At 44.7% G+C, this 16,636-nt stretch overlaps 1 long non-coding RNA gene and 1 pseudogene across 1 annotated transcript in view; one reads left to right on the plus strand and one right to left on the minus strand.

Annotated features, from left to right (window-relative positions):
- Positions 1-9,306, plus strand: part of LOC142769189 (uncharacterized) — a 59,715-nt pseudogene extending 50,409 nt beyond the window's left edge.
- Positions 1-10,841, minus strand: part of LOC142769330 (uncharacterized) — a 118,813-nt gene extending 107,972 nt beyond the window's left edge. Inside the window, exon 1 of the long non-coding RNA XR_012885779.1 lies at positions 10,512-10,841. This is a non-coding gene — a long non-coding RNA (uncharacterized LOC142769330). The remainder of the gene's footprint in view (positions 1-10,511) is intronic.
- Positions 10,842-16,636: the final 5,795 nt, after the last annotated feature.

A 16,636-nucleotide genomic window follows, 5' to 3' on the forward strand; every position in this document is an offset into this window, starting at 1 on the left:
ATGTAAAGAAGTTTTGACAAGGCGTAAACATAACTATAATAAACCTTACGTAAGTGCTGCCGTTATAGATGACAAGCGTTTTGCGCTCATTCAGTAGGCAACCCCTTCAATACAAGGCATAGCCTTTAAAATTAGCAAACGCCAAAACTGCTTATCTAAAAATCACAGAATAAAGACTCTTATAGATGGATGGATTGACGTGGCTGTACCCTTTAGATCGGGCGGCGGCTAACGCCACCTAGCTTTAATACTTTGTGAACCACCAACTAGATTTATCTTTTTTTTTCTCCTTTAAATAGTGAAGTATAGGACTGGTACTTTGCAGTGAAGGGTTTCATTTTCACTCATGCCTTGACTTTAGCCACCAATCAGATAACCTCCTTTACGTAATTCTACCCGCTTAAAGTCTATTTTGCCCTCCCTGTCCCTAAACCACATTGCTTTGAAAAGCTCTGTGCCATCATCCTGAACTATAGGGTGAAGCCCTCTACAGAACATTCTCAAGTGTGCAGCAGTTTCCTCCTTCTCTCCACATGCACTGCATACAGTGTCTACCCCTTTGTATTTGTCTTGGTATTTCTTGGTTTGCAATACTCCCGTCCTGACCTCAAACAGTAGAGAACTATCCCGGGTATTATCATAGATCCTTTCCTTGGCAATTTCCTGCTTAAAAGTACAATAGATCTCTAGTGCGGACTTCTTAATCATGCCAATTCTCCACATGTCGGTCTCCGTTTCCTTCAACTTATTCTTAACCGATAGTTCTTTTTGGTTTGGCCCCCTGCTGTTTCCTAAGTATTTACTCATATATTTTCTCGTTTGCTTCCTCCATTTTGTATCGACATTCTTCATGTACAAGTAGCTGAAAACCTTCCTAGCCCAACGCTCCACCCCCATTTCTCTCAATCGCTTCTCAAATTTTATCTTGCTGCTAGCTTCTCTGCCCTCCAGTGATGTCCATCCCATATCGCCTTGTACTCCCTGATTTGGTGTATTCTCGTGAGCTCCTAAGGCAAACCCACCTATTCCACGTTGCTTAATTTCTAATCTTGCTTGAACTTCTGATCTCATGCACAAGACTGCACCTGCCGAACGTCAGACCCAAAACCACGAACCCTTTCCATATTCCTCTCACAACATCATGCCTATTGTAATTCTTCCACAGTGCCCTATTTACATCACCGCTGCATTCCAGTTACCTTTAGACGCTACGCATGTTTCGTGTTCTCTTAGGTACTCGGAGCCATTGCTTATCCATACACCGAGATATTTGTATTTATCTGTCATCCCTAGCGTGACCTCCTGTATCCTAAACTCACCACCATAATTATCATTGAAAATCATGACTGCTGATTTTTCCTTACTGAATCTGAAAATCTTCCTTGTTGTCAGCCATTAGCACTATGTCATCTGTATACATCAATGCTGGTAATGCCTGTTCAATGAGTTTTCCTTGTTTGATGAAAGAGAGGCCGAAGCCAAGTCTACTCCCCTATAATTTGGCCTCTAATCCTTGTAGCTACATCATGAATAACAAAGGTGACAGATAACACCCTTGCCTAAGCCCCCGTTTTACCTCTGTGGGCTTGGATACCTGTTTTTCCCACTTTATAACTACCATGTTACTTTTATGGATATAACTCCATAACTTTTATGGTGACTCCATCTGACACACCTAGTGTGTCCAGTATTACCCACAAGTCCTCTTGAACCACGTTATTGTACACTCCCTTGATATCCAAAAATGCTAGCCACAGGGACCCGTGTTCCTTTTCTGCTATTTCGATGCACTGCGTCAGTGAGAACAGATTGTCTTCCAACCTCCTGTGTTTTTGAAACTCGTTCTGCAGTTCTCCCAGCACCCCCTCATCCTAGCTCTATCCATGCCTGCAGTCTTTCCTTTATAATCTGCATCGCCAGCCTGTAGACCACTGATGTCACTGTTACAGGACGGTACTTGGTTATGTCAGCTTTGTCCCCCTTTCCTTTATAGATCATGCTCATCCTGCTAAGTTTCCATCCATCTGGAACTTCACCATCAATTATCCGTTTGCTCACTGCCTCTCTCAAAGTCTGCTTAGACTTCGGACCTAATGTCTTTATCAGCATAATTGGGATGCTGTCAGGGCCTGTTGATGTACTACTAGGAACCTTCTTCTCAGCCCTTTCCCACTCTCGTGAAAATGGAGCCACTGCACCATTTGATCCATCGTTGTCTACTAAGATGCATAGGACACTTCTTTCACTTCTTTGTTAAATTTCTGTGTCACCTTTATTCTTATATATTCAATGGCTTCGTCCCCTTCATGCCTAACACCTTGAGCTGTAGTAATAAACCTTTGCTGTAGGCTTGTCTCATGACTCAGTGATTACAAATAGTTCCAAAATTTTGGAACTGCCTTTTTATCTTTCTTATGTACTTCTGCGAGCCACTGAGCCCCCTTTCTTCTAACCTTTGCATTGATCAGAAGGGATGCTTCCCTTCTACAGCTTAAAGAGATGGCCCATTTTCTTTCAACATCATATGTTGGTTCACCTATCTGCTTAGCATGTCTGTTCCCTAGAGGCTTCCTGAGGTTTTGATATGGCTCTCTTAACTTCCTCATCCCACCAACTCTTGGGTTTGTGTCTCCTTTTTCGGGGTGACATTTAGTGTTCCTTAGAAAGCTCTAGCTCAAACAGTCTAATTAGATTCATGTACATCCACACTGTTTTAATATCCTCAGTGATTACTTTCTCGATTTGTTATGTAGCCATTTCTATTTGCCTTTCTGAATAAAAAATTCCCTGTAGTTGCGTATCCTGTTTCCTTCCCATTTTCATTGCTCTTCCAAAACTTGGTTCATACATTTGTGATCACTACCTAGACTTCTGGAGCCACGTTCATCAATGTGCATTCGTCTGAGCCTATCATATATCCTATGTGACATCAGTGCATAATCTATTGTCGACTGCAGCCTTTCTACCTCCCTTGTTATCTGCCAATCATACTCCTCAGTATTGGTGCAAATGATCAAATCATGCCTTTCACACATATCCATAATCTTTTTGCCTGTTGGGTCAGTATACCCAACTATATCTTCTATGTGTGCTTCCATATCTCCTAGTTTAATCATCTCACACTCTCCTCCCGATTCCTCAATATCATTTGTTATCAGTCCACCATTGCCTGGTTTTCCTCTCTGGCCTTTGCTCCTGTACACAAGTACATCAAATCAAGGAGTGTTATCTGCCAGCTACTTTCCCTTTAAACCATAAATGTTCCGTGCATCTCTGCTTAACTCTTTGCCAACCTATAGTTTTATTTATAAGTGCCCCAATTCCACCCCCATTTTTGCTGCTTTCTGTTCTATTGCAATATTCCCATATGTAGTCCGGAGTGCAAGGTGGTTGCTCCAGGTCCTGAAGATTCCTGAAGATGTGTCTCCACAACCCGATATACCATCAGCTCCTCCTGCCGTAACTGCTCTTCTAGCTTTTCCCACTTTAATCTATTGCTGCCACCCTGCATGTTTGATTTAGCTCGGCCCTTGTGCTTATGTCAATTTCTTCTCCCACGAACCCTATGTGGCTTGAATATTGGTTCTCCTTCAGAATCATATTTCACTGTTCGCCTCAGGGCTCTGGGTCCCCTTAAAAAAGCTGTGGCTGGACGACCCATCCTATTACCAACCCTCCTGCCCGTCACACCACTGTAATGAATGTCACGTTAAGATGAATTCATTACAGTGGTCATAATTAGCCTCCATTACACTGAAACCAAGCTGATACCTCTGATGACACAGCTTCCACTACCCTCCTTTCAATCCCACGAGACTGCCCTCGAATTTCTGGGACTGAGCAAATGGGCACATGCACACTCCCAGAGGTCTCTAGGAGTTTACGGATCCCACCTTCCAGCTGTCTCTGGAGGTTCTTTCACTTTCACTTTATTTCCTTAAAGGCATCGAGTGGGGACTTTATATAAGGGGTGAGTGTACAGTAAGAATACATGATACATGGCCATTCAGAATGAGAGGTGCACTTTTACAGCATTAATGAAAGCATCTGGGTCGGTGGTGGCAACGATGGCAAAGGGAAAGCCGTTCCAGTCCACAATGGTGCGTGGGAAAAAAGAAGACGAGAAGGTGAGAGTACGGGTTTGAGGACGAGCAACACTTAAGCAATGACCTGTATGAAGAAATATGCAAGCAGGCGGTGAGATGTAAGGTGGCTGATTGAGTAATACATTTTGTGAAACAGGGATAGGCTGGCAGTGCGACGGCGACAAGAAAGGGTGGGCAGGCCAGTTGCCGCCTTTAATGAGAATACACTAACATCATACGAATATGATGAGTGAATGAACCTGATGGGGCGGTTCTGCACCATTTCTAATGCGTCTACGAGATAACATTGATGAGGATTCCAGATTGCGGACGCGTACTCAAGTTTTGGTCGAATTAAAGATTTGTATGCAATGAGTTTAACGTGAAGAGGAGAGCTACGTAAATGACGTCTTAGAAAGCCTAGGGTTTTGTTACTCGATGAGATGACGTTGGACACATGCGGAAACCAATGGAGATCTTTGGAGATAGATACACCGAGATATTTCAAGGTACTAACAGATTCAATAGGAGTGCTAGCAATGTTGTACGAATAGAGGAGAGGGCTTAGCGAGCGGGTGACGGACATTAATTCACATTTACTGGTATTCAGGACCATAAGCCAGCGATCGCACCAATTCAAAATTTCAGATAAACTGCTCTGCAGCACAGCCTGGTCGGAGGTATTTCTTATTGACTGGTAAATAATGCAGTCATCTGCAAACATACGAATAGAGCAAGTAACTTCCAATGGCAGATCATTGATATATATTAGGAACAATAGGGGACCCAGCACGGAACCCTGGGGGACGCCGAAGGATACAGGGACAGGGTTAGAGGCTATGTTATTGATGCGCACACACTGAGATCGATTAGTAAGGAATCTTTTAACCCATTGTATGACATGTGGATACAAACCTAAGTGGGAATGTTTTAACATCAAGCGTTGATGTGGTACCTTGTCGAAGGCTTTAGCGTAGTCAAGGAATATTGCGTGTACCTGTAGATTAGAGTTCATGTAGGAATGCAGATCATGAATAAAAAGAGTGAGCTGTGTTTCACAGGACAGACCCTTGCGAAAACCATGCTGTGAGGAATGGAAAAGGCTGCTGGAATCGAGGAATTGCTGGAATCGAGGCTGCTGGAATCAAGCATACCATGATTTTACATGGTATGCTGGTTATGGAGATGGGCCGGTAGTTTTATGGTGATACTCTGTTACCTGACTTGTAGACGGGAACGACCTTCCCCACTTTCCATTCGTTCGGTAGAGTGCCTGATGATAGAGACTGCAAGAACATCAAGGTTAAGACTGCGGCAGAAACATGCTTAGTGTTCTTTAGAAGTTTAGAAGTGACGTCATCAACACCTGCGGACAAAGAAACCTTTAGCTTTTCAATCAGTGATGCGACGCCTTCGGTCGAGAAATTTATAGCCGGCATTATTGACATGATAGGGATAGGGCACTCAGGTAGGGGGCGTCTGGTTCGACTGTGAAAACGGATGAAAAAGCGGCGTTGAATGTATTAGCGCACTCAGAATCTGAAAGGATATCACCCTGATCCGTATAGATACGGATATTGCAGTTGAGCTGAGGGTTAATGATCTGCCAGAATTTACGGGGGTTATCGGTTATCATGCAGGGAAGGACCCAGTGAAGAAAGGAATGTTTACGTTGTCGAACTTCTGCGAGATATGCGTGTTCAGCTTGATAGTATCTGTCCCACGAGTCTGCATTTGGTTTAAACTTCGCGGTACGAAAGAGCCACTTCTTTTTGTTCTCAAGTGTTTTAAGGGTTTTGGTATACCACGGCTTATGACGATTAAAAGGAATGGTGGTGACTGGAATATATTTGTCCGCTAAAACATTCATCTTGCCCTGAAAATATGACCAGTTCTGTTGCACAGAGCAATTGTGAAATGTCGACTCGTAGGACCGATAGAATTTATGCAGTTCCTCGTTCATGGCCAAGTTGTAGAGGCGAACATTTTTGCTGCAGAATAGTGAAAAGGTGGCTTGAGGGAAAATGTGGCATGAATTACTTTATGGTCACTTACTTCTTTATGGTCAAATTAATTGATGACGTGAATTCGGGATGCGATGTCAGAATAAGGTCAAGCGTGTTGGCACAATTTACCGTGACACGAGTTGGTTCTTTTATCAGTTGCACAAGCAGACGCTTTTCCAGTAGCTAAATGTGATTTTTTTTAGATTTCAATACAAAATAAGCTAGAAAATACAACTATTACGTTTGTTTGCTTTGGCTTTCTCTTTTCGACGCGAGGTGGCGCCTCGTCGCGTAAAAGATCTACCAGTGCCTCCTGTATAAAAATCTGTGCCGGGCACACCGCCGTCGGGGGGCCGTCGAACGCCACTTTTCTCCGCTGCCGCTGAGGGCGCTGGGTAAACAGGGTGCCGCTGCTGCCATTCCGTCCGGGTGTTGCGCGTGCAGCCTATTCAGTGGTGCGCAACTTCGTTTTGTGGGACAGTTTTCGGCCAGTACGTGCGTAGAATGCTTTACAATGGCCTACTGCTGTGTTCCGCTGTGCAAATCGGACGAGAAAAAGAAACCAGCAGGGTTTTCCTTTCATGAACTACCCGCTGACGCAGACGCTCGAGCGTGCTGGCTTGCCGCAATACGACGAGACAAGTGGTGGCCGAACACCACCTCATGCTACACCAAAGTATGCAGTCGCCACTTCAAAGAAGAGGACTTCATCGAAGGCAAGCGGCGACGCCTAAATAATAGGACTGTGCCGTCAGTTTTTGAGAATTACCCGCCCCATCTCCAGCCGAAATCAACTGCGGCGCGAAATACAGCAAGCATCGACAAACGAGTGAGTGCTACATGGCGCGCAGCGACTCCGCGAGCGGCAACGTTGCTTCAGCAGTGGAGGATATGTCGGATTGTTGCGCTATGGACACATAGTCGGAGGCCAATTTGCATGATCAAGGCGTCCAGGTAGCCAGCAGGTCAACTTCGATTAAGCGTGCTTGTTGCAGAGAAAGCGAAGTGGAGAAGAAAAGAAAAGTAATTGAGGAGCCAGCTGCTTCGGCTGCAACAGACCATCGACAAGTACAAAATGGAATTGAAAAAGCTGCACGAGGACGTCCTGGTTGCGGATGTTTCTTACATTAACGAAAGGGCGAAAGAAAAGGAACCCGCAGCTTTATTCTTGATTTATCAGATTGAAAACTTCAAGATGAAGAGGCCCAGCTGGTCTGAGGAGACAAGCCGACGTTGTGTAGTTTTAAGGCATTTGTCGACAAGGGCGTACGAACACATCCGCGGTGAAATGCTTTTGAAGCTTCCTTGCAGAATGACTTTGAGCAACTACTTGTGAACCACCAGTGGAGAAACAGGCCTCAGCAAACTCGCCGAAGCTCGCCTTAGAGTAGAAGCCGAGAGCTTGACTGTACCACAGTCAAGGGTGTGTTCACTCATAGTCGACGAAATGAAGATCAGGGAAAAGCTGCAGTACAACAAACAGCAGGACTGCTTTGTGGGGCACGCAGATGTCTCTTTGGAACAACATGGTGGGGACCTCACCTTAGCAAACTCTCTTCTCTGCTTCCTAATTACAGGACTCTCGACGTCGTATCGCATTCCAGTGGCCTACTATTTTAGCATGGGGTTAACAGGCCCACAGCTTCACAAGTTGTTGATTTTCGTGCTTGAATAAGTAGAAGCCTGTGGTTTCTGGGTAGTTCGCTTAGTGAGTGATAACCACAGAGTGATCGTCAATGCCATGACACTTTTGGGCGATGGTACTCTTACGTACCGGATAGAACATCCCTGTGACTGTGACAGGCTCCTCTTTTTAAGTTTTGATCCATGCCACGTTTAAAAAAAAAACGTGCGCTCACAGTTTCTAGCCCACGACATTGGTCCGAAAGGAGAGGTCTCGTCCTGCTACATCAAGAATCTCTACGACCTACAGAAGGACCTGGTTGTAAAGCCTGTCCGCTACCTTAGCCGAAAACATGTCTGTCCGAATAACATAGAAAAAACGAATGTCGCAAGGGCAATTCAGGTCTTCTCGCCTGATGTTACTGCAGCCCTGGAGCATCTCAGAGACCAAGCAGGGCATACATCGAGTGTATCATTCACAGCTGCAGGCCAGACCATCGTTTTCATGCAAAACATCCATCGTTGGTTCGTGCTGCATGACACAAGTAATACGACCCAGCACATTCACAAGAAATGGCCTGACACTCGGCAATTTGACGATGCTGAATATGCAAGACTGGAGTGGCTCGAAGTTACGCTGCCCGTGTACTTGGATGAACTAGAAAAAAGCTGTCGAAGTCAAAAGAAATTTTTGACGAAAGAAACGTTTGGAGCATTCCTCCTGACCACATATTCCACAGTTGCCTGTATCAAGTACCTACTCAAAAAGGAGGAGTTCTTGTTTGTGCTCGCTCGTAAGTTTAATAGTGACCCCATTGAGTCGCTGTTTGGAACACTGCGGATGCCCTCTGGCTGCAATGACATGCTGAATGTTCGTTCTGTTTTACAAGGGCTGGAGAAGGTATTAAAAACTGGACTTGCCGCATCCAGCATGGCATCAAACGTTGCACACAGAAAATGTGCCCAAATGTCAACAGGCACACTGCTCACTGAAACTTCTTCGCTAGCACAGCAGCTGCCTCAGCTACAGAGAGCTACATGTGCTTTGCAACGGATCAATGCAACAGTCTTGCCTCAGCACTTGCCGTCACTTGAAATTTCTGCAACTGTTTATGTTGGGGGCTATATTGCCCGTGTCATGAACGAGAACATGTGTTGTGGAAGTTGCACTGCAGTCTGCACAAAGCCAGCGAGCAACCAACCTATCCTGCAGTTCACTTGCAGCCAGGACCGAGGTGGGCTACTTTACCCGTCAGACCAGTTGACGTGCTGAGGACATTTGCGGATCGTGCTCTGAAGGACAATCCGACTCTAAAAAAGCCATTTTCTACCCTGGTTAAGTAGGCTGTACCAGCACTGTGTGCTTCAAACCGGCTCAAGTGCAAGGAGATGGATGACACTCACTGAGCTAAGCTCATGGAGCTGATATCTGTTCGGTTTTTGCGGCTTCTGCTGGTGAACTATGCATTCACTGTCGGTGACAAGCATGATGCTTTCAAGTACATTGCGAAAAAGCCCCTGTCAAAAAAATATGCAAAACTGTGAGGCTACCGAAAATAGAGGTACTTACAAATAAATGTTCCTTTTTTTTTCGTATCGCATCAATTGGGTTCATTTTGCAGAATATAGAGCTGCTATGCATGGCAAGTCAATGTTGGAAATTTATTTACATTATGTCCGAGCATGTAGGTGTGTGCGTACGCGGCATGTTTTTGGTATTCATTTAGCGAGGCGTTCTTCGCGTGCGGCTAGTACGTGAAAGCTGGCAACCAGATCTCTGAAACACTCGGTAACATAATTCAGCGATTACAGCCGCGATATATTGAGGTTTGAGCGAAGAACATTAAGGATTTAATCTGTTTAACTTTGAGTGCAGCGCCAGAACCACGGCGGCTGCGGCAAGTAGCGAACTCCGGCACCCTGTGTAGGCAGCGGCACCTGGTGGCGAGGCGCCGCACTCGCGCCGACGGAGTAGTCCCATTGTTCTCTTCCGCTTTTACCGGGCACTGAAAGTTATAAAGGAGGCGCTGGAACTACCGAACACTTGATAACGTTCTGTTAAGGGCTTTAGGGACAGGGAGAGCAAGATAGACATTAAGCGGGTAGAACTAACTAGACGGTTATCTGATTGGTGGCTAAAATCAAGGCAGGAATGAAAATTAAACCCTCTACTGCAAAGTACCTGTCCTCAACTTCACTTCAAAAAAGAAAAAAGATGCATCTAGTTTTTGGTTCACTAAGTACTACGGTTAGGTGGCGGCAGCCACCGCCCGATCTAAAGGGTACAGCAATATCAATCCAGCCGTCTAAACGTGTTTCAATCCTCTAACAGCATACGCTCGGTGCTGTCTTCTAAGCAGTCTGCGTAGACTGTCCACGAGCTGTTTAAGAATTGGAACACAGCCTTTGTTTAGTTTCTTAGCCATAAACAGCTCGGCGAAATAGAGCCTCAATGTTGTAGCTCTGCGGTGGAACACACGAAGAAGGCCGGGGTTTGATTGCAGCTAGAACCCTGGTTTTAAATTCGAATGAATTGGATATTTCGGGCACGCTACGCAAGTGTCATCACTCAAATTTCAGCATGCGTTCGTACAGCTCAAAATCGGCCCGCATCAATTTAGAAATAGCTACAGAGCCTGCGGTCGCAAATGAGCCCATGTGCACAAATCGCTACGCCGATTAAACACCGAAACTTCAAAACAGCAATGTACAGCAACTTCGCTGCGCAGTAGCTGCACAGCAACGCTTTCAAAGGAAAGCATAGTTTGCAACGCCGAAACAACGACAGAACACTTACGAAAGCTGAAGTGTACTTCATCCTGGGTTGCAGTGAAAACTGCCTGAACGCACACGAAGATATGACCCGCAGAACACGCGTGAAACACGATTACTCAAGAAGAGCGCGCTTGAAGCTATGGTGCACTAAAGAGAGTAGTGTGCGTTATGGAAAAACAGCAGTCGCATTTACAATGACGACACTAGGTAGCGCTACAATCGAAACTTGTGCCAAGTGCGCGAAATTTAGATTGCAGTGCGACCCTATCTGCAGTTCTTAAGAAATATGTTTACATAACACAATAAGCACTAATAAGACTTGAACATTTTAAACACTTTAACATATTTGGATGCATTACTGTGATAAATAAAGCTGCGTCTGGTCATCTAAGCTTGTATGTTCCCAGTCGCAAAGCAGCAACCAGTTACGCTTGCTTATCTATCACACTAACCTGAAATTACGCGACGAAACAAACTAGGAGGTCCGAAAGGATTAGCTAGGGTGGCTAGATTAGCCCCGAGAAGTTGGAGTGGCGCCACCTGGTGGCAGGTTTGCATGACGTCGCGGCATGGACTCTTTTACCGTGGGCTCTTCGAATCACCTTTCCTTCCTCCGTGCTTCGAATCTTGCTGTGGCGCGCGTATACATAACGCACTCGCTTCGAACACCGTTGCGCTGCCATCGTTCACTTCTTGCTTGTCTCACGCTTAAAATAAATGACAGAAGCTGCATCAATGATGTTCCTGGCCAAACAATGAAGCACCAAACATTTTTTTTTTTTTTTTAGGGGCGAAGCTTCTTATAGCGGTCCCCGTTCGTCCCTCGTAGTCGTAGTGTGTAGCCAGTGTTACATTTTGACCTCCAAGGTAGGGCCGGTGGGAGATTTCTCCTGTGCGTTGTTGAACAATAAAAAAAAACGCAGCGTGCACGTTAACTAAAAGCCGAATGTTCCCGTCTCTCATTCCCTATTAGCAGTCATTGGCATGTACATATTGAGCACTATCTGACAAGAAAGCGTTGCTACGTTATACTCTCTGGGTGTAACCTCCTTAGTTTTAGAAAGGTTTAGCGAGCGTTGAGCCACAGTGCCATGAATAGGCACACGACAGTGGACAGAGGGCGCGACGAAGCTCTTTGGGCCGCCTCAGCATTGTTGGTACCGGTCACCAGGGATACTAAGAAAATGGAACGCTTGCTGGACACAGTGACACGCTGAAGTGTCAGCGCCCTTTTTGGCACGTTTTCAAAGAACGCTTCCTGGGCGCTTACATATTCAGCCTTACTCCCTTGCTCACAACTAAAAAAGAAAATGATATGCACGTGCAAGTTTGGTTTTGCTGCGTCTACTCGCTAGGCTACGCTTTGGAAGACTCGGTTTTGCTGCGCCTACTTGCTAGGCTGTGTGTTCTGGTGCTACCATCAGATCTCGTAAACTGCATTTCCAGGCGCCTATTCACCTTTTCATAAACGCCTCCCTGGGCGCCGCCTTAGCCCTCCTTGGGCTGTGCAAATTGGCGCGTCCCCTCGAAAATCCACTGGCGACGCTGCACCCTTAGCCTTTGTACTTCCGCGCACAGCCCATCATGGCGGTGTTTTTTCCTTCCTGTGAAAAGGTGTATACAATTAACTAGTATATACCATGAACTCGAGGTGGTTAAAGGTGGGAAGTAGATACGAAGCGCAAGCCATAAGAAAGTAAAAGTCGAATTTTCCTGTCTCTCATTTCCCATTAGCAGTCATTGGCATGTACATTAAGCACTATCTGACCGGAAAAGGTTGCTACGTTATACTCGCTGGGCGTAACCTCTTTGGTTTTAGAAAGATTTAGCGAGCGTTGGGCCGCAGTGCCATGAATACAGTGAACTAGTATATACCATGAACTCGAGGTAGTTAAAGGTGGAAAGTTTTCTGCAGATTAATTTTAAGAACTACCTTTCTGCTCTCCTTGTCTAACTTCGTAATCATTAGTTGCAATTCGTCCCCTGAGTTACTCAGCAGTGCAATGTCATCGGCGAAGCGCAGGTTACTAAGGTACTCTCCATTAACTCTTATCCCTAGCTGTTCCCATTCTAGGCTTCTGAAAACCTCCTGTAAGCATGCGGTAAATGGCATTGAGCAGATTGTGTCCCCCTGCCTTAGACCCTTCTTGATTGGTATTCTGTTGCTTTTTTTTTTTATGAAGCACTATGGTAGCAGTCAATCCCCTGTAGATTTCTTCCAGGATATTTATATACACTTCATTCGCGCCCTGATTACGCAGTGTCTGCATGACGGCTGATATTTCTACTGAATCAAACGCCTTCTCGTAAGCTATGAAGGCTATGTATAGTGGTTGGTTATATTCTGAGCATTTCTCTATTACCTGATTGATAGTATGAATGTGGTCGATTGTTGAGTAGCCTGTTCGAAATCCTGCTTGTTCCTTTGGTTGATTGAATTCTAATGTTTTCTTTACTCTGTTAGCAACTACCTTTGTAAATATTTCATATACTACAGAGAGCAAGCTGATCGGCCTATAATTCTTCAAGTCCTTGTCATCTCCTTTCTTATTTATTAAGATTATGTTTGCATTCTTCCAAGACTCTGATACTCTTCCTTTCAGAAGACATCTCGTAAACAGGGTGGCTAGTTTTTCTAACACAATCTGTCCTCCATCTTTCAGCAGATCTGATGTTACCTGATCCTCACCAGCAGCTTTGCCGCTTTGCATGCTCTCCAAAGCTTTTCTAACTTCTATCATTACTGGTGGGGTGCTATCTGGGTTACTGCTACTTCTTGCCCCATTTACCCCTACGTAGACAGCACCGCCATAGATGGGCGTTTCGCGTTCATCCGGCAGGCAAGGGAAATCTAGGAGGCTATGACAGTACGGGCAGATGTATTTTAGGCTTGTAAGAACCTTCCAACACACCTATTATGCTGATGAATATAACAGTACTTCAAGTCCAACTCAAGTAATTTGAAATTTTGAAGTGTTTCAGACGAACAAATAACTGTATACTAGTTTGCGTGCATGTCGTTGTACAGGTGGCTTCACTGCAGAAGAACAGTGTTATGGCATGAACGCACATACCTGAAGAAACCTACTCGGCCACAAAGCCTCACTGCAAGGTTAACAGAACAATGATGCATATTTTTATAAGTTTAGAAGCTTGTTATGAGTACTTGCATGTTCCGAGTATAAAAAATTTTAAAACGAACTATATGTAACCAGTTGTCACTGGCAATCCACCTAAAATCAAATGCTTCTACAGTCAAAAGTTGCTTCCACCTTCCTTTGAACAAAAAAAAAGTTCCATTTGCATGTAGCTTTTTTCAACAACAAAAAATGCATACAAGTTAGCTGGGTCATGACAATTATGCTCATTTTTTACTATTGTGTGTATTTATACTATTTTATTTCATCTCGAAATTAGTCGACCAAATCACAGAATTCACTTCAACCATAAAATTTATATTTTCACAAGCTTAATATTATAGAAACAGAAGTTATTACTGTTAACCTAGCAAAAATATGATGGTCATATAAAACAGTGTGGGCATTTATTACAAAGAAAGCACATCACTCTTTAGTCAATGCAAAATTATTATATATTAACAAAAACATTTCGTGCAGGAACGTGTAAATGTGCACTGAAAGACTCATATGTATTGCGTGCAATACTGGTACACATGCTTGGAATGAGTGCTCACCTGTTAACATCTTAGTGCAGTGCCTATAACAAACCCTTTGCAACATGGGACCCTCATTTGAAGATGTGGATTTTGCCATTTCAGTAAAGCATTCACTAGGAAAACACTGCATACACTGAGCTAATGGTGAACTAAGTATCTTTGTTGCGTAATGTTCCTTCACTTCCAATTGAAAATATTTTGCCAGACACAATCACTTCAGAGAAGGCAGTCGAGCGTTTAACGAGATGGTGCACACCAGGTGTTTCAGCAGGAGTTTTTAATCTTAACTTTTTCAGGAATATTGAATGTGAGATATTATGTATTGTGGAAAATTTATATTCAATTGTTACCTCTTACAATTACCTCTTGCTGCGTCTGCTGTGATTCCTTCTTCCCTCTGATTCTCTCTTTCTCTGCATGCTATTCGAACGATCGATGTGGTGTACTCTGAATGGCATTTTGTTTATTTGTCCTTTATTTATTTTTCTTGGTTCTCCCCCATGTTCTTGCCCAGCGCGCACTTCACCACAGGCATACCACTGCCTGCGCCGGCCATGGAGGGCATGGTGAGCTCATGTGGTGGGTCGGCACCATGGGACGACAAGCAATGCATTGGCGATGCTTTGTCTGCCAACAAGGGTGCAGAGACCAGCAAGGGTAAAGAAAACACAGAACCAGACGACGCGAGTGTTGAGGACGCATCCAGTGACTGCGACAACTTTGAAGCAGAGGTAAGAAAGTTCCGGGGTGACAAAGCGGCAGCCGTGAAGAAAAGGAAGATGAGAAATAAGAGGAGGAAACAAAGGATAATGGAACACAGGCACACGAGACTAACACTAGACAACTCAGAGTCTGGCACAAAGGTGGTCCGTAATCACGACCTTAATTCTTTGAGACGCTATGCACACAATTGTGTGTGCCACTAATTTTCATTATTTACATCAAGTAAAGGCTAAGAGAGAGCAAGATGCATCGTATATCAGATGAATTAAACCCCCTGAATAATAATTAGCCTTAATTTAATCTAATTTCGCAGTGTACTGATACATATGATCACTCTTCTGAAGGCACTACCACGTTCAAAGAGTCGTGCGACGTGCCGCTTCCTGCAAGCAAAGTGAAAAGCTGAAATTTCCCTTGGTAGGAATGGACATTACCAAAAACGAATTTGCACTATATTTCTAGCCCGAGGTTAGATTCTGTCAATGCCAAAAGTAAGCAATGATTTCAGGATAAAGAAATATTTAACTGCAACTTAATTAAAATGTTACTATAGAACACAGATTCTACAATTAGCTCATTATTCTTGTTACAATAAAATATTGAGTGCCTTGAAGTAACGTTGTAGTGATCTGACACATTCACGGACAGTTCTTAATAGATGGCATCTGAAAGGGTTGAGAGGGACAAGGCTGCACTTGAAGCTCTGGTCGATCGTGTCAACCAGCACATCACAGCATGCTACCTGGATCAGCCAGCTGGATCGCGATTGGGGAAGCTTTACTGATGCACATAATGCTCTCAAGCACAAGCACGTCTAAAAAGCCAAGGCAACCACAGAAAAGGACCGCCACATTTATGACTTGAAGTATACAAGGTCTACACTCGGGAGAAACGGCTTGAACAGCATCTGGACTTGCGGCAACATTTTTTCGAGGCTGGTGTGACAATATCCACAACCTTGAAGCTCAGATCATCAAACTAAACCTAAACATGACAGAGTACTCACTGGAATGCAGTTGCATGGAGAGGCTGCTGGCAGGTGCTCAGCAGCATCTGAAGAATAATCAGCAGCAGCGTGCCAAGTTTGAGGGGGTAGTTGCTGAAGAGGGACAGTGAACAGGCAATCATGCAGCGCAGTTTCGAAAAAGAGCTCCAGTAGCATCGCCCACTCCAGAATTCTTAGCTGAACGAGCTACGAATGCAGGCAGCCGACCTCTGAGCGCAGCTCGTCCACGCCCAGCGATTGAGAGGCCAGTCAAGCGCAGGCACTAGCTGCGGAACTGGACAAGAAGGAAATCGAGTGCAAAGAGAACCATGAGTGAATCCAAAGTATTTAGGCCGGCCAGAAAACTTTGTCGGCAAAGGTCTCAAAGCTAGAGAAGAAGCTCAGTTGGGCATCACACTTTGTGACATTCCTCACACACAGTCTCAAAAAAACTGAAGCTAAACTAGAGATCATGCAGGAAGAACTTGCAAAGCCCTTGGCTTCTTCGCTAAGATAGAGAACTAGTGGCTGACAGAGGAGCTTGAGGCATGCAACAGCAAGAGGCTAGATTGTATGACTCATCTTGAGAAGTTCGTGGAGAAGGCGGCAGATAAGGTGGACCCGTTTGAAGAAGAACCTGCTACCCACGGGAGCAATTGCATCAGCGTGTTTGACCCGCAGCGCAACATCAGAGGAGGAGAAGTGAGCGCAGGAGGCATGTGCAGTCGTAGCTTCATTGGGGACGTCACACTGCCGAGGTCAC

This window comes from Rhipicephalus microplus, chromosome 8 (assembly GCF_043290135.1).
Source record: "Rhipicephalus microplus isolate Deutch F79 chromosome 8, USDA_Rmic, whole genome shotgun sequence".
Classification (NCBI taxonomy): domain Eukaryota; kingdom Metazoa; phylum Arthropoda; class Arachnida; order Ixodida; family Ixodidae; genus Rhipicephalus; species Rhipicephalus microplus.